This window comes from Astatotilapia calliptera, chromosome 1 (genome assembly GCF_900246225.1).
Source record: "Astatotilapia calliptera chromosome 1, fAstCal1.2, whole genome shotgun sequence".
In the NCBI taxonomy this organism is placed as follows: domain Eukaryota; kingdom Metazoa; phylum Chordata; class Actinopteri; order Cichliformes; family Cichlidae; genus Astatotilapia; species Astatotilapia calliptera.
Window position 1 is genome coordinate 5,324,178 of NC_039302.1, and position 24,749 is coordinate 5,348,926.

General features: G+C 46.2%; 1 long non-coding RNA gene across 1 annotated transcript; it reads right to left on the reverse strand.

Moving 5' to 3' along the window:
- Positions 1-18,743: 18,743 nt before the first annotated feature.
- Positions 18,744-19,677, reverse strand: LOC113012026 (uncharacterized). Its single transcript, XR_003270637.1, has 2 exons — positions 19,177-19,677; positions 18,744-18,966 (listed from the first exon to the last, which is right to left on the reverse strand). It is a non-coding gene; the product is annotated as an uncharacterized LOC113012026 (long non-coding RNA).
- Positions 19,678-24,749: the final 5,072 nt, after the last annotated feature.

Genomic DNA, 24,749 nt, shown 5'->3' on the forward strand with positions numbered 1-24,749 from the left:
CATCCTTTTGTGGTGACTAGCTGGAGCCCAAACGCCATGACCCTTGGACCCAGTTGATGTCTCGGCAGTCACTGTGTCTGACTCTGCTACGGAGGGTCCTCGCATCTCTGTGACCTCGTCTGGTGTCTGTTCCTTTCTCTGTAAGAGACAGAAAACCAAAACACCTCTCTCCCTAACCCTAATAATCTAATGTTGTTATCTACTGACCTCCTAGTGATTCAGAATTGGTCTAAACATTCAGAATGTCCCAGGGACTTATTCCAATCATATCTTATGTGTGTGTAAGCATGTTTGCATTTAGCCCTCCGCACTCAAGGCATTTCCTACACTTTATCAGTCCGGACAGTCACGCCGAACGAAGCTTCCGACCTTCAAAAGGCCGAGTGCCAACTCGTTATAAGCACATTTGCAAGGTGTGTCTGAAAATTATTGAAACCCCTCTTTTTAACAAAAGACAAAAAATTAACAAATCTTCTAAACGCTATTCAGTTCATTTCAATGAGTAATGATTAAACATGAAAGTGATAGTTTATGCTTTTTCACTGATTCTCTAAAAGGTCCGTCTTCTCGGACCGCTATTAGCTTAAGCTTTACCATTCCTAAATTATTAAAGACACAAATGAAGTTATAAAATGTTCAAATAATCCTGGTTTGATGTTAAAGCTCAACCTTCCCCCCCTTTTTTGACACATTCCAATGTGTCAAATCAACGGAGCTAGAACATTCAAAAAAAAAAGTTAGGCAGCTACAAAGTTTCCCAGACTCTTAAGGTGATCCGCGTGTAACGTTCGGACTCAGGTATTTAATATTTTAATAAATCTCGTTTAATTAACTGCCACTATTTAAACTAACCTTAAAGACATAATTTAAGAAAAGATCACAAAGAATAACATGATATCAGTGTTTTGTAAGCGCGTGTGGCCTTCTATGCTCGAAGCCTTTCCCCTCAATAGATCAGTCAGACATTCGCGCTGACCGTAGCTTTTAACCCTTATTAACTTGAGCACAACTCTACAATGAGCAACAAGTTGCAATATGTATAAAAATGATCATGGTTACACCTGCAATGAAAAATTATATCATTATCCTAACACCTGTAAATGGAAGATTCATCAGAAGTTATAACAATCACAGGAACACAGATGTTAGTATAAGGTCAAAAGCTTCAATAAATGATCATCGATGCAATGCTTGTTGCATGATTCTCATACAATCTCTCTCAATAAATAATCAATCAGTTCTTGCTGTTGTAACCAACTCCGTATTTGGATGTTTGTGTGCAGCATTTGTTAGTAAAGCATTCTTCATTGCATCAGCGTGTGTGTGTGTGTGTGGATCACTTCTCAGTTCATTGAATCAACATTTTAATTTGTGTGTGTGTGTGTGTCATTTCTCCCTCAATCAACGAGTGCATATGTTCATATGTATGTTTCTTTTCACTCTGAGTCGGTGCATGTAGATGTGTGTGTTTGTGTGGGTGTTTGTGTTCATCACTTTCCTGTTGTAGTGTTCTGGGTAAACCACGGCCTGAAGCGTGCCCTGGGTCCTGCCCTCCTCCTTTTCAGTCTGTTTGCATCCATTGGTGCTGCTGCTCAGAGTTCTGTCCATACTGGTTCTGGCCCCAATTGAGGCAGTCCTTTTCTCCAGTGTCCAGCATCTTCTCCTTATTTCGCTCCTCCTTAACTTGACCCTTTTGCTTCGGTCTTCCTTCAGGGTTTTGATACGCAGCTCAATTGTCTGGATGTCCGTTTGTTGCTTGCAGAAGTGCGACTGCTGTCCGTTTGTTTGCAGGTGGAACGGCTGACATCCAGAAGGTGTATAGGAGAGTCTGCAGCTTCCACCTCCCCAGTGGAAGACCTCAATCTTTGTTCTGTTAGTTTTACACAGGCCTCAAGGCTCTCTGGGATCCCTGCTTGCACTCTCAAGCCCACGGCTGAGGTCGTAGTCGTGGTCCCATTCCAGGGGAATGGAGTCCATGGTTGTTTGGGTGTCTCGGCCCGAGCGTTCAGTCCAGAGCTGGGCAGCCCAGGACGCTGAGCGATCGGAGGACGGCAGAGGTGACAGGAAGCCATCCCCCTAACGTTCGCTCCATAGCAGACCGGACAAATCACACTGCTCATCTAGCTCCAGGCTGCTCCGGCCTGATTTCAAGTCCGGTGTCTAGGACTCCAAGCCTGATGGGTTCGATTTTCAGCTAGCTCCTCCTGGGCCATGCTCAGTTTCTGCTCTGATGCCTCGAGGTCTTATTGAGGGCAGAAACCTCAGAGTCTTTTCCGTAGAAATCAGATTTAAGTCCATTGATGTTTTCCTTGCTTTGCTCCACGGCCTTTTGCTGCTCTGCTGTTCGGCTCTTCTCAGAGGTCAGCTCCTGGCCGAGCCCCGACACCTGTGCTTTCAGCTTATTTTCTCCTGGTGTTTTGTCCATTCTGAGGTGCCTCCTGACCTCAGTTACTCCTCCTGTCTCTGGCACGCCCTTTTTGCTGCCCGATGGTCATTGTTGGTCCGTCACTGTCCTGCACAGTTTTAATGCAGAGTGGTTAAGGTCAGCATGGTTTTGCTCGGCCTCACTTTTCATCTGGGCTTAATGGGCGTCTCATCACAGCTCTGTCAGCTAAAGCTGTCTTTTTCCATATGGCAAGAATGTAAAGAGTGTGTGAGAGGGGTGTGTCCAATCAGGCACAATGCTGGTGGCTTTGCGAGTGCCTCGTTTTCCAAATCCAGATGTTTCTTTGTCACGTACACAGCAACAGAGAGAACAGTCTGCTGTTGGGATGGCTGAGGTCCTTCACGATCTTCCTGGTCTTGGTCCAGCACCGCCTGTTGTAGATTGAGTGCAGGTCAGGGTGCTCGGAGCGGATGGTGCGCTCAGCTGATTGCACAACCCTCTGTAGTGCTGTCCGGCATGGTGCTGTTCCCGAACCAGACAGTGATATAGCTGCTCAGGATGCTCTCAATAATTCCTTTATATAAGGTGGTCAGAATCGGTGGTGGGAGCCGGGCCTTTCTCAATCTTCTCAGAAAGAAAAGACGCTGACAGAAATCTCCCCGTGTAGTGAAACGGGCCTTGGATTACCGCTCTCCGTCTCTGCTGCATGAGATCATTTTCCTGCAGCACTGTTGACATTTTCAAGTTGTTGTTGCGGGTTCAGCTGCTTTAGCATTTGGTCAGGGTCACATCAAAGATGGTAGAGGAGAGAGCAAAGATGGTAGAGGGGAGAGCAGGAGTCCAGGGTCAGCCTCGGCTTTTCCGGGCCAACAAAGCAGCCTGTAATCAAGCATAAAGAGAAAAAACAAAACAAAACAAAAACAAAAACAAACGAACAGGAAAATCATGTTGTATTGGCTGTGTTACTCAGAGAGGGGAAAAACAACGGGACCAGGCCCTGTGTCAGCCTTCTCTCCCCCTTTTTTTTTTTTGTTTTTTTTTCTCACCATATAATCCTCTCATAACTCACCAAGCTGACAGGACAACACAGGTACATGTTAAAATTCTTAAGATCATGTTTAAAGCACAGAAATGGAATTTTCTTTCATTCAGTAATCACTTGTATTAATCAATCAGAAGAAAACATGTCACAATTTGACTTTTATTAACCACTAAATTTGTCGTGTTATCACTGGTTGTGATTTTTTTTTTTTTTGAAGTTAAGTTGTTGTCCTGCAACCCAGAGGGTTTATTTGTTAGTAGTGGATAAACTTTATTGTGTAACGGCGGGTGTATGTTAAGCTTCACTGCTTTAAAGTTGCTCGAAAATCTTCACATGTTCATGGGTGTAAGCTGTTTCTTCATTGCGTGTATGTGCGTTTGTACATGGGCTAATTTAACGTTTTTTCTCAAACGAGGCATTTCTCTAGCACGTGCCTCTCTCTCACATTTCTCTGCTTGTGTGTGTTTTTGTTTCACCTTTTTGTTGTGATGCTCCAGGCGCCTTCCCAACCTCCACAAGTCTGTTGGCCGCAATTTTATGTGTTAAAACTTCTCTTAATTTCTCCTTTAATTCTCTGCTAGCTGCTGTCTTTTCCACAGCTGCTGATTCTTGCTGATTTTGTGTCCATTACTATAATTTTGCTTCGGCCGCCGTGCTTGTGGGGGCAGTTGGTCCAGCCCCATAGCCACCTGTATCAACACACTGAGAGATTTATTTAATATCATTTTCATCACTGTTAAATAGACTAGCAGGCAAGACGCCCACCTTTGCACTGCAGACTACATGCCAGTCTCCCAACACACTCCTCTCTGAGTTTCCGCTTTAAACTCCAACATCATTCACACCCCAGTCATTCAACACCTTATTTGTAGTATCATAATCAGCAAAATCAGCGTTTTAATTACAGGCATGTATCATTGTTTGCAAATCAAAATTATAAAACTTAAAAACACGCTAAACAGGAAGCAAAGTCCTCTGTGCGCGTCACAGCTCATTTGCATGTTCACACACCGTCTAAAAATAGCTCGCAGCGCTGCAGTGCGCTGTCGTCACACACAGGGTCACACAAAGCTCAGACAAAACTCTTCTATTTTATATTACAAAGACGTCTTATATTTACAATCACTGACAGGCCTGACAGATTCAGCACCTAACAAATTTCGACAAATTTAAAATAACGGGTCTCACCGAAGAAAGTCTCACTTTTTTGTAATCAATCAAACAGTATCTGTTACTTCTGGGAACAGTTTCTGACCTAACTTCTAAATCCCTAACTCAATTTAACAGTATCCAAACAAGCACATGACACCGTTTTAAACGATGAGGAGACTCGGTAACTCCTAGCTTATTTCGGGATGCCCTGTACCCCACAGTTAAAGCCAAACTGAACTACCCCTGTTCGCCGACAGGTCAAGACCGCGCGTCCACGGCCAGGAGGGGGCGTAACCCCCGGGCTATGTGCTTCTTAGCAGACTTCTGGGCTGCCGTCCTATAATAATTTTAACCTAACCGATTTTGAAAAATTTTACCATAACGGGTCTCACCGAAGAAAGATAACTTTTTTACGACCAATTAAACAGTCTCTGTTACTTCTGGGAACAGTTTCTGTCCTAATTTCCCTACCAAACTACCTGAGCCTTCAGCTCAATATCCAGGGACTCAAACCCAACATTCTCTGTTACTTCTGGGAACAGTTTCATATTTCTTCAACTTCATTAAATACTCTTAAGCAACTTTAACTGCATACCACACGGTGATTCTCATCAAAATCAAAACAGACACTCTACCAGTAATTTCAGTGAGTAGACTTTAATTTAGTCATATCCAATTTGGCACATTTTGGAAATAATTCAACAGGTAGTGCCTTACCTTTAGATAAGCCGGCTTTTGTCCACTCAAATCAGACCACTGGCTCGTGCCTGTCCGTTCGACAACCTCGGACCGTCCAAACTTTTAAATTCCACCCCAATACCACAGGACGAGCCCCCAAGCTGTTAAGGTTCAAAATATTGGGGATGGAGACAAGAGCAAAAACCACAATAACAACACTGGTCCGGCCGGGTTGAGTCAAACGATGATTTAATGATCACACACGTGGGAGATGGACACTGATGCAGACAGCCTCAAAATCTCAAAATGGTGGAGCATTGCTCAAACTTTTATAGCCTCTGGTGCCTCCACCTTATCATAAAAAGCCTAAACATTCACATGCTTTCTCTCACACAGCGCCTGAGCTACGACCTTGGCTCCCTGTTTATCTGCTCCTGCTGAAATGGGGCAGAAAACTCCAGCACACTCTGTTCTCTTCTACTCAGACAAATTAGACAATAACCTTCTGCGAACAGTATTTCTTATAACTCAGCAATATAATGCATCATAAAACAATATCATTCATTCACAACAAGTCAGCAATTTAATGTAATGCAAATCAGTTTAACTAATGCAATAGTTATCAGCTTCTTCTAATTCAGGAGAATAATGCAAACTAAAACTACATAATAATTCACAGTCTTTAATTAGGGGTATAACATGGCATAAAATAATATCATAATTTTACAACACTAAATATTCATTTCATTTCTTTTTTGTGGTGCCCAAATTGATGCACCTGCTTGATTTTGTTTAAACAATTATTGCACACTTTCTGTAAATCCAGTAAACTTCTTTTCACTTCTCAAATATCACTGTGTGTGTCTCCTGTATGATATTTAACTGACATTTTTTATTGTAACAACCAACGATTTATACAGGAAAGGTTGCCCAAACTTCTGCATCCCACTGTATCAGTGTATTTTGTCATTAGTATAATATGAAATAAATTCTACATGTGTCAAGTCGTGTGCCAACATTTGCTGTGTAGTAGAACTGAGACATTAGTCATTATAAACATTTATTTGAAATAATATTAAAAGTCTCAAACAGAAAAACATTAAACATAAATATATAAAATATAAGAATTTACAGAGAGACAGGAATAAAAAGGACCAGCTGCTCTCCAGAGCAGGAACAAGGCTGAGGAGGAAATGTTCCATTGGAGACTGGTGTGGCCTCTTCAGGGACTCCAGGATGGCCAGCTCCACCGCCGATGGACCGTCCTGGGACCAGTCCCTCATCTGCCTCGGAGCCGTCCTCCTCTGTGGGCCTGTAAAACAGCACAAAACACAAAGAAATGAGAAGGCTGCTACTAGATTTTAATTTCAACATTGAAAAAAAAAACAACCAATAACAGGATATAATCAGATTGGTTGTAGATATTTAGTAAAGGTGATCACAAGGGAATCCCACCGACTAAAAAGGTATCAGTGCTTGCTGTACATATCTGTGGGTGCAGCAGCAGGAGCTCAGGGACTGGGGATGCTCTGCTGCAGAATCAGTTGGTTCTATCAATACAGTATTAAATGTTAACAGGTTGGATATAATAATCGTAGAGTAGACAGTGGTCCCTCATTTATTGCAGGGGTTCTCAGAATAACTAGCCCCTGGTCACAGTTCTCACAATTGATTCTCAAAGTGCAAACCTTTGTAGATTGCAAAACGTAAAAGTATTATTATGCCGCGGTTTGTCTTCATCTGCCCGCCACTTTCGTGCGCCTTTTTCCCTCGCGGTGCAGGTGTCTATTTCCGAATGAGGCTCATAGTTATGGGTGTTTTTGTGCTGTTTTTTCTATTGGACGCGATGGTTATCAAAACCAAACGTGATAAATTTGGCAAGCGCAGGAGATTTGTCAATCAGGCTGCTTTACTTTCGTGACAGACAGCAATGGCGCCTGTGTTTGGCTTTGCCGCTGCTGCTACAGCTCGTTGGAGACGACAGTGTAGTTTTTCACTGCCGTCACTTGTCGTTTGCAATATACTTTTTGCTCTTTTGTATTCTGACGTTTCTTCTGCTGCTTTAATTTATGATCGGGATACACTGTTAAACATCAAAGACTCAATGGAGATCTACTGTGACAGCTGGGACAGCTACAGAAAAACTTTTTCTCCTCCTCTGGAGTGTTCCGCACCTGACTGCGTGCTACTGTGCACAACCCGCGGCATTTCCACCCTCAAGAGACGAAAAAGGGGAACGAGGGCCGGCGTCCAGGTGAAACGGAGAAGGTACCGGAGGCTAGCTGCTTTGCTGTGGGGTGACTCTCGGTGTCTGCGACCAGTTCCTCTCCTGTCGTTTGCTGGGGATGTTACGCTGCCGCCTGGGACCCGAGCCCCATGGCTCGAAAGCAGTTTGCTCACTCTGTGTCCGTCATCCATTTCCCGTTTTGTTGGTGACAGCTACGTCTGCTCATCGATCAAGGTTTTTTCCAACTCTGGAGTCGCTGCCCTGTCCGGCAGGTCCACAGGTTTGCACAGGTGTTTAATTCAAGTACCGCTGCAGTCAGCTGTAGATTCCGCAGATAAACCGTCATCAATTCGGTTCGCCCTGCTTAACGTTCGCTCTATAACGAACAAATCATTTATTTTAAATGATCTTTTTATCAAAGAGTCTCTAGGTTTTATGTGTCTGACTGAGACGTGGCAGCAAAATAAGGATTATGTCCACCTGAATGAAATCTGCCCGTCTGGCTGTTCTGTCATTGGAACTCCGCGTCTTTTAGGACGTGGTGGAGGACTTGCTGCTGTTTACCAGGACAGACTCATATGCAAACTGGTGACTTCGGACTTCTTCTCTTCATTTGAGTCACAGATGATGAAGGTCGGTTCTCTGAAAACCTTTTATTGTATTTTAATCTATCGACCTCCTGGACCTGCTGGGGTCTTTCTAACTGAATTTAACGACCTTCTGACATCGATCATTAAACTGGAGAAGGTTGTAATATTGGGAGACTTAAACCTTCATATTGATGACGCTTCCTGTAACACTGCTGCCGAGCTCATCACTATCACTGAGTCTTTTAACTTTAAGCAGCATGTTTCTGGCCCCACACATACGAAGGGCCACACTCTTGATCTTGTTTTCTCCCTGGGTTTAAATATATATGATGTATGTGTGGAAGATGTCCATGTGAGTGACCATAGTTGTATATTCTTTAATTTGTCATTTTACGTGGATCCTTCACCTCCTAAATTGATGATCCAAAGGCGGATTATAAACCAAGATGCTGCTAGAAGGTTTTCTGCCATGTTTGTCCCTCGTATGGCTCAAAATGATATGGATTCACTTATTTTGTCTTTTAACAATCAATGTAAATCTATTTTAGATACGGTGGCACCTCTGAAACTAAATGTTGTCCATTCTTCAAATTTCTGTCCTTGGATAAATGAAAGTATTCGAAATTTTAGGAGATATTGTCGCAAATTAGAACGTTTATGGAAGGCTTCCAAGCTTGAGGTCCATAGGGTACATCTCAAGGAATCAATTTTCTCACTTAACAACATGATAAAAAATGCCAGAACGGAATATTTTGCTAATTTAATAGCTTCAAAAAAGAAAAATCCCAGAGTATTGTTTGATACAATTAAAAACATTGTCTCTCCTGATATTCCTCATGTACCAGTCTATACTAAATCTGACTGTAATGACTTTTTAAACTATTTTGTTAATAAGGTCGCTGCTATCAGGTCTAATATTTCTCCATCATCCTCTCAGTATCACATTGACACGTTGCTTACCTCTGATACTTGGTCCTCTTTTACTCCTGTTACCTTACAGGACATCAGTGCTCTGCTTGGTCGAATGAAACTGACGTCAAGCCACCTTGATGTACTTCCTCCATCATTTTTCATTAGTGTGTTTGATTCTATTGGCCCCTGTATTCTGGAAATAATTAATACTTCTCTTTATACTGGCTCAGTTCCCAGCTATTTTAAACAAGCTATTGTTGAACCAATATTAAAGAAACCAAATTTGGACCTATCTCTTCCAAGCAGTTACAGGCCAATATCAAAACTACCATTGGTGTCAAAGATTTTGGAAAAAATAGCTGCAGAACAACTTATAAACTTTTTGGAAAAGAACAATGTTCTGGACATTTTCCAGTCTGGTTTCCGCAAATTGCACTCCACTGAAACCGCTTTGCTTAAAGTGTCTAGTGACATTCTGATGGCAGCAGACTCTGGAGAGTACACTGTTCTGGTTATGTTGGATCTCAGCTCTGCTTTTGATACTGTTGATCACAGCATCATGATAAATAGGCTGAAGGACTTGTTTGGGATTACTGGCGTTGTTTTAAAATGGTTTATGTCGTATCTATCTGAGAGATCCTTTACTGTCTGTATAAATCATGTGCTGTCGGAAACATCAGTTCTGTCTTCTGGGGTACCTCAAGGATCTGTTTTAGGTCCTATTCTCTTTTTGCTGTATATCCTCCCTCTAGGCCACATTATCAGACGTTACAATAATATTTCTTATCATCTCTATGCTGATGACATTCAGTTGTACTGTTCTTTCAAAGCTTCTGAGTTGTATAAATTGTCTTGTTTAAATGATTGTCTGTCAGAAATCAAACAATGGTTAAATGACAATTTCCTTCAGTTAAATGCAGATAAAACAGAAACTTTGATTATTGCACCTGATCACATGCTCTCAGAAATTAGGCAGCATATCAGTTTTTTAGACCCTTCATTTCAGTCGAGTCTCAGAAACTTAGGTGTTATATTTGACAGTTCGATGTCTCTTGAGAAACACTCTAAACAACTTGTCCGGAACTGTTTTTATCATCTAAGAAACATTTCTAAACTCAGGCTACTGGTGTCAAAGGCAGAACTTGAGATGATTATTCATGCTTTTATCTCTTCTCGTTTGGATTATTGTAACGGTCTTTTTACGTGTCTTAACAAATCAGCTCTGGATCGCCTTCAGTCTGTTCAGAATGCAGCGGCAAGACTTTTAACTGGTACAAACAAGAGGTCACACATTACCCCAGTTTTGGCTTCTCTTCATTGGTTGCCTGTAAATTTTAGGGTTCATTTTAAAATTTTAGTTGTAACTTTTAGAGCTCTGCATGGTGAAGCTCCCCAGTATATCTCTGACCTGTTGAAACCTCATGCTTCATCCCGAGCACTTAGGTCTTCAGGTCAGAGGCTACTGGTGGTCCCACGTACTAGATTTAAAACACGTGGGGATCGGGCTTTTCAGGCACTGGCACCTAGGCTGTGGAACTCTCTGCCGTTGTCTTTACGCTGTCTAGACTCTACTGACTCCTTTAAAAAGCAGCTGAAGACATTTTTATACAAACGGGCTTTTAACTAATTTAATTAATTTTAACTTGTATGTCTGATCTTACTGTAAAGCACTTTGTGATTTTTATCTGGGAAATGTGCTATATAAATAAATTTTACTTACTTACTTACTTACAGAATGCAATGCTGTACTGTGCAATAAAAAATCAGCGAAAAAGCAAAGCAGTGACGGATGAACAGCGGGACCACTGTGTGCTGTTTATTAATAAACAATAAAATATATTCCTAAATGATAACATGCATAAAAGCAGAACGGTATTTGTACGTCAGTGGGAAAATAGCGGTGGCTTGCTAGCTTTTGTGCGGCTTCCCCGGGTCAGTGAAAACTTTCAAAAGAGAAATGAATGAACTTACCAGGTTGCCCGATCTCTTCACATATCTTCCTCCAAGCTCGGTCCTTTTTATTCCTGTCTCGGTACTGAAAGCAGCTGGTGTTGTACAGCTCCGAGTTGTTTGCTACCGCATTGATTAGCCTTCCCCTCCATTGAAGTATGAAAGGCTTTGGCTGGATCTGCCCCTTTGACCTAGGTAACAGCCACGTCACCAGGCTCCTGATTGGTTGTCGCGGCGCGATTTGACGCTGGAGTTCAGATTTTTCCAACTCGAGCGGTAGACGCGAAACGCGCGTATGCACAAAATGCAACACAAAAACTCACGCGCGTGGTTTTATTCGCGAGTCAAACGCGCCAGACGCGCTACACTGACGCGCGTTTCACGCGTTTTCGTATGGCAAGCCGTTAGAGCCATAAATCGCCACTTTCCTAACCCGTTTGGTTAAGAAATGGCGTAAAAAACGCCGCTTAATTATTCAAAACGCCGAAAAAAGCGGCGTTCTGTTCCGACAAACGCCGCTTTTTCCGCCACTCGGATGGCGCCCTGAACGCACCATCCGAGTGACGTAAAAAGCGGCGTTCAAAGACAGACGGAAACGCCGTTTTTTACGCTACTCGGCACAAAACGCCGTTTTTATGCATCTTTGAACGGCGTTTTTTACGGCGTTCTCTGCCAGCTGTAACGGCGTTTAAAACGGCGTTTTATTGAAATTATGCAGGGCACTCCCCATGGTTCCCTCATCCAATTACTTTCAACTCATTTCACCCAATCAAAGAAGAGGAAGTGCAGACCACACTAATGCATCACCGATTCACCTTGCTGCTAAGTGATTGCCTATTCAGTACCAGTGCTTGTCACAGTATTCACTTGTATTATAATCCCACTATGCATTTTGATGTGTTTAAGGCATGATCGAGCAAACAAACGACAGAATACTTTTTCTGAAACCTTAACTGTGTTACCTGTTATGGCAGCTAACAGGTAATGAGCAGAGCTAGCTCTGCTCATTTCTGAGCTTCTTTCTTATTTTCCTCTTTACTTCTCTTAACCTTTAACTTATGTTTTAGCAATCAGATCCTGCCATCTTGCATTACCGCTTCGTGCTAGTGTCAGCCGGTGATCGGCTGTGATCAGCTGATCACGGGGCCGGGGTTAAAAGAGAGACGCCACCCACCTGTTCGCCGCTCAGACATCAGTATCCTCGTGTCAGGAGCTCCGAAACTCTGCCGACGTCAGTCTCCGCCTGATTCAGCAACTGTGAGTTACAACCCCTTTCAATCCTTTTTCTCTTCCCGGCTCCGCTCGTTCTCTGTCTGTAACGACCGTTCCGAAGCCACGCTTCGTGCTCAGGTCATTACTAGAATAACTGCGTGTCTGCTCCAAACCCACCGCTAGCCTTCGCCGCGCTTGGGTCTAGCCAGCACGCCACACGGGCACGCCGAATTACTGTGTGCCGAATTACTGTGTGCGGATCCTGTCACGGCCGGGCGGATCGCCCGGCCGTGACAGGATGTCTGAGCCGCATGTAGACCCAGCGGAATTCGAACGGCTGAAAGCCGAAGTGTTATATCTTCGCGGTGTGGTGGATCGGATGAGCACAAAGATGGAGTCTCTCACCGAAACTGTCCTCCAGCTTTCCTCTTCCGTCACCTCGCTGCAACGTCAGCCAGCGCCGGTGAGCGCTGAACCCCGGATCGGACTACCCGACAAGTGGAACGGAGTAGACGGCCGGCCTGATGGATTGCTCGCCACCTTAGACATGATGTTTGAATGTCAACCCACTAAATACGCCACTGCCCGTGCAAAAGTGGCGATGCTCACCTCTCTCTTGTCTGGCCAGGCTCAGGAATGGGCCGCGGCTCTCTACAACAATAAGTCTGCAGCGTGTAATGACTATGCTCTGTTTGTGGAGGAGTTAAAGAAGACTTTCGTTCCCCCCAGCAGTGAAGTGGAAGTGGAGTCACAGCTGCTTCATCTACGCCAGGGCAGCCGACCAGTCTGTTACTTCGCCTCCCAATTCCGCACCCTGGCTGCTAAGCTTCAATGGGGAGATGCTTCTCTGCGCTCCATCTTTCTAGAGGGGCTGGCTGATTACATCAGAGACGAGATGGCCGGCCGTGAGGCGCCAAAGACCTTGGATGAGGCCGTGGACCTTGCCCTGAAGATCGACCAACGCGTGATGTCGCGGCCTCGCCATGCCCCTCGGGCCTTAAAACCCTTCCAGCCTCAGCGGACCACGTCGTCGCGACCTCCTCCCCCCTCTGATGGAGCCACGGCTAGCCCAAGCAGCACATCCAGCGAGGAGCCCATGCAGCTGGGTGGACTCCCCAAAGAGGAGAAAGAGAGACGCTGGCGTGAGGGCCTCTGCGCCTACTGTGGATCAGCTCGACACCGTCGTCCCCAGTGCCCGCTACGGCCGGGAAACGACGACGCCAGGTAGACTGCGGGGGTGTCCCACCTGGCCCTTCCCACTCCTCCGATCCCTCTCGTTTTCTGTTACCGGTCACATTTCACCTGAAACACCAACAGCTCTCATCCGAAGCCCTCCTGGACACCGGAGCCGCCGAGAACTTCATCGACCAAAAACTAGCCTCTCGGCTCCGCATCCCATTGACTTCCGTCGACCGATTTCTCCCGGTGACCTCAGTAGACGGGCGACCACTCCAACCCTACCCGGTCCAGTTCCAGACCCAGCCAGTCCGCATGTCTGTCGGGGATCATCAGGAGGAGATCCGGTTTCTAGTAGTCTCGGCCTCTTCCTCTCCCCTCATCCTCGGATACCCCTGGTTCCGTCGACATGACCCCCACGTCTCCTGGTCTTCCTGCCAGATCCTGGACTGGGGTCCCCGGTGTTCACGCCGCTGCCTCCTCCTCCGGACTGGACAGGACTCAAAGCCAGAAGAGGCGTCACCCCCGGAGCCCGTCGATCTGGATAGGATCCCTCCGGCTTACCATGACCTGTCCGAGGTCTTCAGTAAGAGGCGAGCCTCCGCTCTCCCTCCTCATCGCTCCTACGACATGGCCATCGAGCTCCTCCCGGGAGCAGTCCCTCCTCGTGGTCGCCTGTTCTCGCTGTCAACCGCAGAGAACAAAGCCATGGAGGAGTACGTCACTGAGGCTCTCCAACAGGGCTTCATTCGCCCTTCTACCTCCCCTGCAGCTGCGGGGTTCTTCTTCGTAAAGAAGAAAGACGGCGGGCTTCGCCCCTGTATAGACTACCGAGGCTTGAACAAAATCACCGTTAAGAACCGCCATCCTCTTCCTCTGCTATCCACCGCGCTCGATTCCCTCTCCCAGGCCTGCATCTTCACCAAACTAGACCTACGCAGCGCTTACAATTTGGTGCGGATTAGAGAAGGGGACGAATGGAAGACGGCCTTCATCACCCCTAACGGGCACTGGGAGTATCTGGTGATGCCCTTCGGCCTCTGCAACAGCCCTGCTGTCTTCCAACACCTGATCAACGATGTCTTGCGGGACATGCTGGGCCGGTGGGTGTTTGCTTATCTAGACGACATCTTGATCTACTCCCGCACCGAAGTGGACCATATTCGCCATGTGCGGGCCGTGCTAAGCAGGCTGCTCGAGTACCAGCTGTTCTGCAAACTGGAAAAGTGTGCCTTCCATCAACTGTCCACTACCTTCCTGGGCTTCACCATCTCCTCCAATGGCCTGACCATGGACCCGCAAAAGCTCCAAGCCGTGACCCAGTGGCCTCAGCCTTCCAGCCTTAAGCAGCTACAGAGCTTCCTGGGCTTTGCCAATTTTTATCGGCGCTTTATCCGCAATTTCAGCACCATTGTCGCGCCACTGACATCCCTCACTAAACCAGCTAACCTGCCCAGGCCCTTCTGCCTCCCCCCTGGTGCGAAACTGGCCTTCCGAGACCTTATCCGTCGGTTTGCTACAGCTCCCGTCCTGCTCCACCCTGATCCTGCCGGAGATTTCGTGGTGGAGGTGGATGCCTCCGATGTTGGCGCTGGCGCCGTCCTCTCTCAACATGGCCCGGATGGAAAACTTCACCCGTGCTGCTATTTTTCAAGGAAGTTCTCTGACACGCAGCGACGGTATGGTGTCGGCGACCGGGAACTCCTGGCCATCAAGTGGGCCTTGGAAGAATGGCGGCATTGGCTCCTGGGAGTGAAAGAACCATTTCTGATCTGGACTGATCACCAGAACCTCATCCATATTCGTTCTGCCAAGCAGCTCAACCCAAGGCAGGCCCGTTGGGCCTTATTCTTCGAACCGTACAACTTCCACCTCGCCTACCGCCCTGGCTCCAAGAACACCAAGGCAGACGCCCTCTCCAGGCAGTTCACCCAGGACGACTTCACGTCAGACCCTGGACCTATCCTACCGTCTCATTGTTTCGCTGCCCCCCTTCGGTGGCCCTTGGAGGACTCTATCCGGGACGCCCTGACCGCCGAACCGCCTCCGCCGGAGACCCCAGCTGGGCGGCTCTATGTGCCATCCCGGTGCCGTCAGGAGGCCTTGCTCTGGGCTCACTCCTCCCCGCTCTCTGGTCACCCAGGGCCCGACAGAACCCTCCAACTCCTCCGTCGTGCCTTCTGGTGGCCCTCCATGACTCGGGACGTCTGTGACTTCGTTTCCGCCTGTGACACCTGTGCTCGGGCCAAGTCCTCCACCCAGCCGCCCGCTGGCGACCTTCACCCTCTCCCGGTGCCGAGACGTCCCTGGTCCCATGTCGGCCTTGACTTTGTTACCGGCCTTCCATCTGTGGACGGTCTTGACACCATCCTCACCTTTGTGGACCGGTTTTCTAAGGCGGTGCACCTGGTCGCCCTGGCCGGCCTCCCCTCCGCCAAACGGACGGCCGAGCTCCTCCTGGACCATGTCGTCCGGCTTCACGGATTCCCCAAGGACATAGTCTCCGATCGGGGGCCACAGTTCACCGCCAGGTTCTGGAAAGCCTTCTGCCGCCTGATAGGAGCATCTCCCAGCCTCTCGTCCAGCTATCACCCTCAGACCAATGGGCAGGTTGAACGGACCAATCAACAGTTGGGGCGCTTCTTACGGTGCTTCGTCTCCGCCCAACCGTCGCTATGGCCTCGTTACCTGGTGTGGGCTGAGTTGTCTCATAACCTTCACATCTCTTCCGCCACCGGTCTCTCGCCCTTTGAGGTCTGTCATGGATTTCAACCTCCTGTCTTCAGCCATCAGGAAGCGGAGGTCGACGTGCCGGCTGCTGAACGGATGGTCCGCCGCTGTCGCCAGGCCTGGATCAAGGCGCGGGCTGCCATTTCCCGGGCCAACGCTCTGTACACCCGGCAGCATCGTCGCCGCCACCGCCCGGGTCACCCCTTCCGGCCGGGGGACCGCGTCTGGCTCTCCACTAAGCACCTACGGCTGCGTGGCGAGTCCAAGAAGCTCGCTCCCCGGTTCGTCGGCCCGTACGAAGTCACCGCCCGGCTCAACCCCGTGGCTTACCGTCTCCGGCTTCCGCCCGCCATGAAGGTCCATCCGGTTTTCCACGTCTCGCAGCTTAAGCGGCACGTCGCTTCCCCACTGGCGCCCCCCTCCCGGGCCCCGCCCCCGCCCAGGATCGTCGATGGGGGTCCTGTCTACACTGTCCGTCGGATCTTGGACTCCCGTCCCCGGGGCCGGGGGGTCCAGTATTTGGTGGACTGGGCTGGCTACGGCCCTGATGAGCGCTCCTGGGTGCCGTCCCGCTTCATCTTGGATCCTTCCCTCGTCTCGGATTTCCATCGCCGCCGTCCTGGCCCGTCGGGTGCCGGTCCTCGGGGGGGGGGTCCTGTCAGCCGGTGATCGGCTGTGATCAGCTGATCACGGGGCCGGGGTTAAAAGAGAGACGCCACCCACCTGTTCGCCGCTCAGACATCAGTATCCTCGTGTCAGGAGCTCCGAAACTCTGCCGACGTCAGTCTCCGCCTGATTCAGCAACTGTGAGTTACAACCCCTTTCAATCCTTTTTCTCTTCCCGGCTCCGCTCGTTCTCTGTCTGTAACGACCGTTCCGAAGCCACGCTTCGTGCTCAGGTCATTACTAGAATAACTGCGTGTCTGCTCCAAACCCACCGCTAGCCTTCGCCGCGCTTGGGTCTAGCCAGCACGCCACACGGGCACGCCGAATTACTGTGTGCGATCCGCCCGGCCGTGACAGCTAGTTATGTTGACTTTTCTCTTCTTTTGTCTCCACTTTTTTCACCCGTGTTTGGACACTCGGCGCATGGCTCCTTTGTTTACATTAGGGATCAGCTGTTAGCGCTGCGCCCTGCAGCTGCGCTACCGGCAGACAGACCCTACATCCCCAGTGAGGGAAGAAACGGGGGTGATGTCTCCCGAGGACACCTCACACACCATCTCTCCTTCCTGTAATCACTTTAAATGTGAGATCGCTCCCTGTCCTCCCGTACTGGTGATGGTGAAGCCAAGGAGAGAAGGCCCAAGTAATAAACACCCGTTTCAAAGAACCGACCTGTGTCTGTGTTGTTGTGAATTCTGTCATGGAAATCAGTGCATTTCCTGAAAGAAATCTCTCCTTCCGGGTCATCCGTGGACAGTGTTGCACATAACATAACTAGTTTATATGACATGAAGTTATAAAAAAAAAAAAGAATCCATGTAACTTGGTAATGGCTTCTTTCTGATAACTGTCGGCTGCAGTGTGCATTATCTTGACAAAAGTATAAGATACTGAACCCACTGATATGATGTGGTGGAGGAGCACAAATACCTGGACACCCACATATATACATTTGCTGAACTGGAAGATCAAAACAGAAGCTGTACACAAGCAGTGTATGGGCAGGCTATTTTTTGTGAGCAAGCTTGTGCAGCGCACTTTGATGTGTTCTTCTTGGATCAGGAGAGCAAGCTCTGTGATTGGCTGCACTTCGGAAGCTGTGGTGGAGAGGAAGTGAGTGAACAAACTGCCATGCATCATGGATATTCCTCTCAATCCACCTCACCAGGTACTTCTCTAAAAGTGTGACTCAGGTCTGTTGCCCCAAAGGATACAGGAAATGTTAGATATTTTAGTATTTTGGGAGCATGTACTGAATACCTTTTTTGATGATATTATACAAAGGACCCTGTTTCTGCAATGCCCTTTGTTTGAACTTCATCTCCTCTTGCTGCGACCCCACGGGCAACTTCCTTTGGCCTGCTGGTCTGGAAAATCCAACAGTTCATCTATATGTAAAGAAGGCACTTAAACTGGAACAGGCATAGCTGCGTTGATCCTGCTGTGGTATAGTGGGACAGTGCATTCCTCGAGTGCACATCAAGTTTGCAGCCTGCTAAAGATCACACACCATTGATTATGTGCCTTTAGGTATATATGGTTAAACATTTCCTAATGCAAATAACTACATGCAGTATTCTACCATGTGCAAACTTATATCACTAAAGGATTCTAACTGCCTAGTGTTTAATGGACCTGTCAAAAGTATGTTGAGATTATAGAAGGCCCCTTTCAGAGCTAGGGGGAACTTCCTTATATGGTTGTAACTTGTAACTTGAAACTTGTTGACACACGAACCCTTCTGCCTAGAAAAACCCTGCACAGAAGAATAAACTTTGAGTTGATTTTGGGAAAGCAGTCTCTGTATCATTTTGTTCTCCCAGGCTACTCCCGGCGCTGTAACTAACCCGCTGAACGGCATACCTGAGCTTACTTTGAATAATTAATCTTATACAAAACTCTGCTTATCGCTGCCCACGTCTCGAAGGAAACTCGATCCACGGATGACCCGGAAGGAGAGATTTCTTTCAGGAAATGCACTGATTTCCATGACAGAATTCACAACAACACAGACACAGGTCGGTTCTTTGAAACGGGTGTTTATTACTTGGGCCTTCTCTCCTTGGCTTCACCATCACCAGTACGGGAGGACAGGGAGCGATCTCACATTTAAAGTGATTACAGGAAGGAGAGATGGTGTGTGAGGTGTCCTCGGGAGACATCACCCCCGTTTCTTCCCTCACTGGGGATGTAGGGTCTGTCTGCCGGTAGCGCAGCTGCAGGGCGCAGCGCTAACAGCTGATCCCTAATGTAAACAAAGGAGCCATGCGCCGAGTGTCCAAACACGGGTGAAAAAAGTGGAGACAAAAGAAGAGAAAAGTCAACATAACTAGCACGAAGCGGTAATGCAAGATGGCAGGATCTGATTGCTAAAACATAAGTTAAAGGTTAAGAGAAGTAAAGAGGAAAATAAGAAAGAAGCTCAGAAATGAGCAGAGCTAGCTCTGCTCATTACCTGTTAGCTGCCATAACAGGTAACACAGTTAAGGTTTCAGAAAAAGTATTCTGTCGTTTGTTTGCTCGATCATGCCTTAAACACATCAAAATGCATAGTGGGATTATAATACAAGTGAATACTGTGACAAGCACTGGTACTGAATAGGCAATCACTTAGCAGCAAGGTGAATCGGTGATGCATTAGTGTGGTCTGCACTTCCTCTTCTTTGATTGGGTGAAATGAGTTGAAAGTAATTGGATGAGGGAACCATGGGGAGTGCCCTGCATAATTTCAATAAAACGCCGTTTTAAACGCCGTTACAGCTGGCAGAGAACGCCGTAAAAAACGCCGTTCAAAGATGCATAAAAACGGCGTTTTGTGCCGAGTAGCGTAAAAAACGGCGTTTCCGTCTGTCTTTGAACGCCGCTTTTTACGTCACTCGGATGGTGCGTTCAGGGCGCCATCCGAGTGGCGGAAAAAGCGGCGTTTGTCGGAACAGAACGCCGCTTTTTTCGGCGTTTTGAATAATTAAGCGGCGTTTTTTACGCCATTTCTTAACCAAATGGGTTAGGAAAGTGGCGATTTATGGCTCTAACGGCTTGCCATATTTTGGCGTTTTCGCGACGCAAATCTGCTTCCGAATTTTCGCGGGACCCGCAATCGCGCGTCATCGCGCCTTTCCATTGACTTTACATGTAAACCTGACGCTCTATTCGCGTCCATCGCGTTCGGTGTGAACACACCGTAAGACCACCAGGTACCGGAACAGCTTCTTCCCCACAGCTGTCAGACTCCTGAACTCTGCCTCCTGACATCTGACCCACGTTAACTCATGGACTGAACATACACACACACACACAATGGACAACTGTACCCTCAAACACACAATAATAACATGGAGTGAACCACCACTCACAACCACTAGCACTTTATATAGCCTCTGTAGAAATTATCCACACCCTCACTTACCTTAACTGCACTACTGTATAGCCCTGTGTAAACAATCATTCTGTACATACGATAATTTTTAACCCTACAACTGTTTACAACTTGCATAGTTCCCATTTCTGTATAGCTGTATATCTCAGATTCCTGTAAAGTTATTTATTTCATATTCTGTATAGTTTTTCATATTTATATCCTGTCCATATCCTGTACATAGCTTGTACTTACTACAGCCTGTACATACTTATAGTTATAGAATATTCACAACATACTTCATACCGTGTACATTATAACATAATAGACCCATTTCTGTAATATACTTACATATCTATATTATTGCTAATATATATTGTAATATATCTATATCACTAAGCACTTCTGGATGGATGCAAACTGCATTTCGTTGCCCTGTACCTGTGCATGTGCAATGACAATAAAGTTGAATTCTATTCTATTCTATTCTATTCACCCTGGAGAGAAACTAGTGAGGGAGACCATCAGGACCAAGCTGGGTTTCCTGGGTTCAGAGGTTTGGAGAAACTTCTTCCCTTTCTTTCATCACAGCTGTCCTGTGCCATAAGTTCTGTTGACCCGCTGTAAGAGGCATCATTTAAGAAACACCAGGAAGACTGAAGCTCATGGCATTGATCAAGCAGGACTCATGATCTTCACCAGCAGCTCCCTCACAGGGAAATCTTCTGCACTCCTCTATAGGCCCACCCCAGGAGATGGATAAACCCAGCATTTCATCAACACTGCGATGAGACCTTTGGTTTGTGTAATGTTATAAATACTCAGATACTCCCCAGAGGCTCCGGACTTTTACATAAAGATATTATATTCAGTCCTGTAGAAAGTTATATATTTAAAAATATATGATCCTCTCTGGTTACTCTGGTATGAATAACTCTGCATCACTTTATGGTAAATAACACACTATGTGTAAAAAAAACTGAAAGAATTCCAGATGACAAGTTTGTAGTTCAACATACAAGTGACGACCTTTGACCTTCATCAGGTTTTATTTAATTGTGTTATAGAAAATCTCATATGCTCTTCATGCAGCTGAGTACATCAAGTGTTTAAAACGGAAGCTGTGCATGTCTGAGATCAGCAGCTTTGTGAAACACCAAACTGAGGTCCTGGTAATGCTGATATATAGTGACACAGTTACATGAGTGATTAATCCTTTTGTTTTTTGTCTTTAACTTTATCACTAAAACAGCTGCAGCTTTCACTACATCACATGTGGTACTTTAACCTTTGTACTGTTTTCATCAGTTCATTTTGCAGTTAACATGTGAACATGTTAGATGATCTGTCTGCTGTCACTCGATGAGGAATCTGAGGGCAGCTCCTGTAATCAAAAAGACAACAGAACCATCAAACTCAGATATAAATTTCATCCCTCAATATTGAAATAAAGATGATTCTTCTGTCCTCACACATTCAGGATCTGAAGTTCTTCTCTTATATTTTTTTCAGTATTACAGTACACTACAGTACTTTAATCCATAGTTCCTGATTAATGAGGAGTTACTGAAGTACAAGCTTTTTAAAAAATTGTTACTGTCTTTACAGATGTGGCAAGAGACTGAAAACATGCTGTTGTTTGCACATATTTAATATTCAGCTCTGCACAGGAGCTGAAGCAGGGTGCAGCCTGTTGCTTTTAGAGTATAATACTTGTAATAAAAGTACAGTAATTAGTGACTGAGCAGCCTGGGGCGTTTCTCTTGATTTCTTTAGTAAATTCATTCACCTGCACAGCTAAACGAACCCTGACAGCCGAGTGCTCATTTTAGCTAGCTAGGTCTCAGGAGCTAGCTAAGGACGGTAGTTACAGATTAGCTTACAAACACGTTTAACTTACCGAAAAAGTGCAGCGGGGCCTCGGGTCCTTCTGTCGGGTAGTCCAGTTTACTGAAGAACACCTCAGGCTGTCAGGTTAAAACACTCGGTCGTGTTTTCGTAGCATAAACGCTAGGCGTCCTCTCAGAACCTAAGCTCTATCTGAGATACAGATACGAACAGAGATACGCAAGTTTCTCCGTGACTGCAGCTGTCAGTCAAAGCTCTTATGATGACGTTTCACCCCAATTTAACATCACCGCGGTAGGAATCCGGTTGTTCAGTCTGACGTCACTAGCCGTGTCTGGACCTAAGCTCCGCTGCAGGTCCATATATCAAACGATCACTATGGCATTACTGAGAGTTGAAAAACTGTCTAAAGTCTTTCATCTTTAATAAAATGATCAGCGTTCTGCTCTACCAGGTGTAACAATTGAGTTTAACATCCAGGCATCCATGAAAATGGAATTTATGACATTTAACGGAGTTAGAAGTTAGCAGGGAGTTAGCTCGCTAGCTTCTATCTAAATACAATATAGCATGTCCTGACTGCAGGGTTTTGGAAACAAATTAAAACGTATAGCTCTGTTATCACTTCCAGCATAAATGAAGACAGAAAACTAAAAAACAGTGACATTTGTAAGGTTACTGAAGTTGGGCTAGCTGGTATATAATGATGTGCTACGTGACCGCTAGCGATGCTCTGGTGTCCCTGTCATGGTCTTGGATGTGACCTGGTGCTCTGTGTTTGATTTATACTTCTTGATTATTGTTAAAGAAGCTTGGAGTTTCTGTTTCTGTATTCTCTCTGTGCTTCATGTTCCCTTTGTCTCCCCAGTCAGTCATGTCTCCCTGTCTGTGTGTTCAGAGCGTCAGGTTTACATGTAAAGTCAATGGAAAAAGTGCGATGACACGCGATTGCGGGTCCCGATTTGCCTCGCTGAAACGCGCGTCAGTGTGCGTCTACCGCTCAAGTTGGAAAAATTTGAACGCCACGACAACCAATCGGGAGCCTGGTGACGTGGCTGTGACCTAGGTTGTAGATAACCTGCTGTTAGTTTGGTATTTTGTCCTAATCCGCTTGCCGTACCTCCGTGTAGGTGTGTGTATGTTTTGAGTGGTATAGGCACCATTCCGTTATTGAATCCAAGCATGTAAGTTCTCTGCTGCTGTGCTGGTTAATAAAACCACGTTAACTGAGATTACTGCTTCATCATTATCATACTGGTGAACATACAACATGGTGTCAGAAGCGACGGAACACGTACTTCGTAGTTGACGGTATTTTTTTTTCCGTCTCAAGTCTATTTTATGGGTGCATTTTTTGTATCCGGACTGCAGCCAACATGGCGGAAGGATTCAGGAGGCCCGACCCACTTGTTTTCGATGGTAATGTTGCTGAAAATTGGCGCATTTTTGAGCAAGAGTATGACATTTTTATAGCCTACACATTGCTCAACTTAGCAGGTCCCGAAGCTATAGAACAGGAGCGGTCTTTTGTTTACAAGTGAGAGAGGCCAGCGATGGAGGACGAGTCCTCATTCCTGCAGAATCGAAGGAGGATCCTGAGTGCCTCAAAGGGAAATTCAGAGAAATGTGCAGCCCACAAACCAACGTCACGATGGAAAGACACAAGTTCAACACGCAGAATCAGAGGACTGGCGAGACTGTTGAATCCTATGTAAGTGATTTACGGATTAAAGCAAAAAGCTGCAGATTTGGTGATCTGAGTGAAGAACTAATAAGAGACAGACTAGTTTGTGGCATCAACAATGACAATTTAAGGAAAGTGCTACTGCGTCATAGTGATTTAACGCTAGCAAAAGCCATATCTGTCTGCCAGATTCATGAAATGACTGAAGAGCATAATAAAACACTTGCTTTTCCTCAACAATCTGCATCAAATGTTGATGTGCTCCAGCCCAAATTTACAAGAAAGCACAGAGGAGATAAAATGAAAATACAAGGAGACAGGTCTGAAACACAGCATGTCACTAACTGTACTAACTGTGGGGGCGCTCATGCTGCAAAAAAGAGTAAATGTCCAGCTTTTGGGCAGCAGTGTCAAGCATGCAAAAAGTGGAATCATTTTAAGAAACTGTGCAGAGCTGTTCAGCCTACCCAAAACGTAGCAAGACACAGAAAGTCAGTTCATCATGTGGAACCAGACCAAGCTGATGACAGCGGAGATGACACATTCTACGTTGATGGAGATGCAATATGCAATCCATGCGACTGATGTGCATGTGGAACACAAAGAGGAAGTTTTTGTCACCGTGCAGATTAATGGGATTCCTGTTGAGATGAAAGTGGACACAGGTGCTAAATGTAATGTGCTTCCCAAGAAAACGTTTAACATTATAAGAGCAGATAAACAAATGAAAGCACACCCCAAGTCCGTTAACCTAGTAGCATTTGGAGGCAGCAAGATTCAAACCTCAGGTGTAATTAAGCTGCAGTGTTTTCTGCATGGACAGTCACATGTGCTATCATTCTTTGTTATTAATGAAGATGTTCAGCCAATACTTGGAGCAGCAATGACGTCCACCTATTGAGCACGTCTGCAGATGACCTATCACAACAGCTTATCACAGAATACAGCGACTTATTTTCTGATGAGCTTGGAAGGTTGCCAGTCACCTATCGCATGACACTGAACCCAGATGTGAAACCAGTTGTTCGCCCATCACATCGCATCCCTTTGGCCATGAAAGACAGGGTCAAGGCAGAGCTGGTCAGGATGGAGAAATTAGGCGTCATTACTCCTGTCTCAGAGCCGACAGACTGGGTGTCTT